Below are 4,151 nucleotides of genomic sequence, written 5' to 3'. Positions count from 1 at the left end.
CAAAATGTCGGTATTGGTAGTTAAAGTAAAGTGAGTATTTTTGGTAATTTGACTATATAATAAATTTACTTAATAGGCAATAATTATGCAAGTTTTATGAATTATTTATTTCTCATAATTCTTTAAGTATTATGTTTTATTTCTTTTTTATTATTAACGCTAAATTTATTTTAATTTCAAATGGGCCTAAAATGCAAAATTATTTTCAATACATACCTACCGCATTATCATTCAAAAAATATGTGCTGAACGCACAACATACATCATTATACCCTAATATGTTTCTTTTTTTTTAAATACATGTTAATGTAGCTGATGAAATCCATACCATCTTATAGTGTATACTTGGAGTATATGAAAACAATCAACACAGCCGAAGATTGAAATATGTTTTTTCTCGGTCAAAACATGATTGTCAAGACGCGTAAGTATATAGTTTAATAGGTAGTATATCGAATCGTTGCTGAGGTCGTGTAAAATCCTCGTATACACTATAATGTATGTGTTTAGGTATACATATTATATTCCTATTATGAATATTGTTTAGTCCACGGACTATTATAATGTATTGTTGTCGGAACTACTGATCGATCGTCTGTGTTCACTATTGATGTACGATTAAAACAACCGTATAGGTCGAGTTCCTTCAAACTAGAAAAAAAAATCCAATGTCATAAATGTTCATATTTTTTTCCATCTTTTTTTTATTATTATTATTAGAAGTAAGGTTTTAACATCATAGGTTATTAGCCTAACGTATTTTAGATATACATAATAGATTAAAAGTAGAAAAATAAATAAAATTGTAGGTACTGTAAGTTATAGAGACTAAGGTAAAATATTTTTACAATGTTAAAGTTTTTTAATGAAATTAATTTTGATTAGAAACATGATCATTTTGCTGGTATTGTTTTCGTTGAGAGTTTCTTCCATATTCGATGGTATATATATAGTATAGGTTTCTTATGTCCCGATACTCCGTGTAAACTTGGGTGATGTGTTTTCCAACTCTCCAGTTCAGTGTATTATAAACATCTCAGTGATACTGTAAATAACACGTATAGTATACGTCATATACTCATAATATAATACATCGCTGAGCTGCACCTAATATATATATATTATAAATTCACCTTTACAATATTGTATTAATATGTAAAGATTGATAAAGTACCTATTTTACAAGCTCGACGATTGAGATATCGGGTCAGAATAGATGTGTTATGAATTATTATGATATAATATTATAACACTTTTTGGTGGCCAATAATAACATCATATATCGACATATAACGGTAACGCGCTTATTATTGTGATGTTATAATATTACTCGATCGTTATTCTATACCTATAATACGATATTATAATGCACACGTGTAGCGCACGTTTGGTGGACTGCAGAACGTGCATGGTTGTATACGCTAGACGGGACGTGTGTGCTTATTTTTTTCTTCCGACGAACACAAACGTCAAAAAAAAAAAAATAGTAATAATACCAAACCAACGGATCCGTAGAACCCTAATACGTTTTCCTACACAGTGCACACGTAATATATTTTAACCTTGCGCGCACATATAATGAGCCGCTCTGTGTGTGCAACTGTAACAAGAAAACGGCACGCGGGGCCCGCGCGCTGTATCCGAGTTGTGCGCAGTGTATAATATTATTATTGTATATGTGTGTAATTCAATCTTTTTTTTCGTCTCTTCTCTCCGAGTATATGCCTATAACGCATATATATATGTATAATATAACATTATATTATGCGCTCTACATCAGTCTCTTTCCCCCGTCGTCCCCGGCCGGGTCTGTGTATATAATATTATTCCTTCACCAAATCGCCCGTGTACATTATCCATATTAGTCCTACCGTACATCTCGTCGTCTGTGAATCCGCGTCGTACACCTGTTGCCGGAGAGTATAAGTAAGAAAAAAAAAATGAAAATAATAATAATAATAATAATAATAATGACTACGATAATAATAAAGAACAGAAAACTCACGTTTCTCTTGACTCGGGGCGTACTCACTCCTACGTGCTCGCGTATCGCCTACGAACGATAAAAAAAACCCATATACATATTGTGTATTATATACGTGTGGTGTGTGTGTGCGCGCGTATAAAACGCCTCTGTTGCGCACAGCTGCGACACACTATAGGGCGATAGGCCGCGTACACACCAAACTATAATAACATTATGATAACCGCAGTGCGTTTTAGGCGCTGTATATTAATTTCTAATTATTATTGTTGTGTCGTTGTTTTTTTCTTTAAAAATGTTTACCGAAACATCGGCTAAACGACCTGTTTTATTAAACTGCCGTATTTTAAAACGATGTGCGAATAATACGTGAACTCGGTTCTAACGTTCGAAGAGGTCTACGACCCTGGATTTAAATCTGTATAGCCTCTTGCTCGGATCGACTGCTCGTGTTTGTTTGCATTAAATTATGGAAATTCGGAAAATTTCTAACCGAATAACGTTTTTTTTTTTTTTGGTGGGTATACCAGGTCGGATACCCGATGACCTATTTATTCGGTATTATGAGAGTAGAACATTACTAATCGCCGTTTAATATTGTGTTCATAATCCAAATGTCGAGGTCAATATTCAGAGCTATCGTGGGGGAGATCGATCCCCAAAATGTCAGCTGTAGTCAATAATATAACGAGCGCTATAATATATGCCTACGGATGACATATATACACACAGACGTTATATATGTTATTATACACAGCGCAGTAACTATATTATAATAATCTTATAGCATTATAATACGTGTACGACCGAGTTTCGGGTTTCGGGTTCGGTGTGCGCGTCGTCTTATCGGCGGCTCCAGACTGTCTGGCGACTGTGGCGGAGAGGGAGAGAGAGGGCCACAGACGGATAGTGCGTGTGCAAAGAGTGAGACACGAATATGGATATAGAGTGTGGGAGAAAGGAAGAGAGAAACACGGACCCACGATCACTGATCTTCGGGACGAACGCGCGAGAGAGAGATGCGTACGGAGAGACAGAGGTCACGGCCAGCCGCCTACACGACTACCTATATGTGTGTATATATATATATCTTTCATTCTGTACTTACACTCGACGCGTATTATATATACTTATATATATTTTTAATATGAATATATATACTCCGGACGGGTATTATGTATAGTATTATTATATGTATATACGCACACACACACTCGAGTGTATTATATACACGTCTCCCCCCCCCATCAAATTCACCACAACCACCGCAGCATCGAAGGCCCCGGGCAATCGTGTTGTCCGTGTTGTGTGTTTGTGTGTGTGTGTAATATTATGTACAACACGCTGGTTCGTATAATACTTATATATATATACTATACGAGCGAGTCATGTATATATAATATTAAATGTATATACCTCTGACTGGTGTGTTGGTCGTCGAAGTCGTCGTCGCCGTCGTCGTCGTCGTCGTCGTCATCATCGTTCTTCGTATATTATTCGTTGCTCTGCCCCACGTGTTGTGTTGTGTTGTGTTTTTTTTTTTTTTTTTTAATAATATAATGCTCGGCCGTCGCGAGGACCAACACAATATAATAATAATAACCGACAGCTGAAGTACCAAACACATTATTTACTACTATACGGATTATAAGAAAAAAAAATCTTTCAAAGACACACACACACACATACACACACGCCCATAATATATAAGCCCGCGCACACAGATTCACTGTACCGAATTATTATCATCTCTATCTGGTCCATCTCCGGCTAGGCGCTGGGCTGGCTGCAACCACCGCACTATACATTATTATATATGTATATAATATACGAACGGTGTTGCTCGGTAGTTTATACTATCGCTCTCTCCGTGTATATACATACATATATGCTAGAGCACACACACTGGTGCGTAATACCAGTTCAGAGTATAAATTAATAATAATTTATATACGCCCTCGGCCGGGTCACGTGTGGCGATACATATAGTGTATAGAGACTCGGGCGCGCAACATATATGTATAATGACATTATAATAATTATCATCATTATACCGTTTTTCCGTTTATGTATTGCTATTATAATAACGTATAATATATTCTTATAATGCGCGTAGGATATCGTTATTTTGCGACCGCGATGCACCCAGAGCGAGGGACAAATACCC

At 36.2% G+C, this 4,151-nt stretch overlaps 1 long non-coding RNA gene across 2 annotated transcripts; it reads right to left on the bottom strand.

Moving 5' to 3' along the window:
* Positions 1-729: 729 nt before the first annotated feature.
* Positions 730-3,825, bottom strand: LOC126548963 (uncharacterized). 2 transcript variants are annotated; one of them, XR_007603088.1, is made up of 4 exons: positions 3,401-3,825; positions 2,006-2,053; positions 1,872-1,907; positions 730-1,045 (listed from the first exon to the last, which is right to left on the bottom strand). It is a non-coding gene; the product is annotated as an uncharacterized LOC126548963 (long non-coding RNA). The 2 variants fall into 2 exon arrangements; XR_007603087.1 differs by having other exon boundaries at positions 730-1,907.
* Between the last annotated feature and the right edge of the window lie 326 nt (positions 3,826-4,151).

Source organism: Aphis gossypii, chromosome 1, assembly GCF_020184175.1.
Source record: "Aphis gossypii isolate Hap1 chromosome 1, ASM2018417v2, whole genome shotgun sequence".
In the NCBI taxonomy this organism is placed as follows: Eukaryota; Metazoa; Arthropoda; class Insecta; order Hemiptera; family Aphididae; genus Aphis; species Aphis gossypii.
This window is presented reverse-complemented; position numbering and strand designations above follow the sequence as displayed.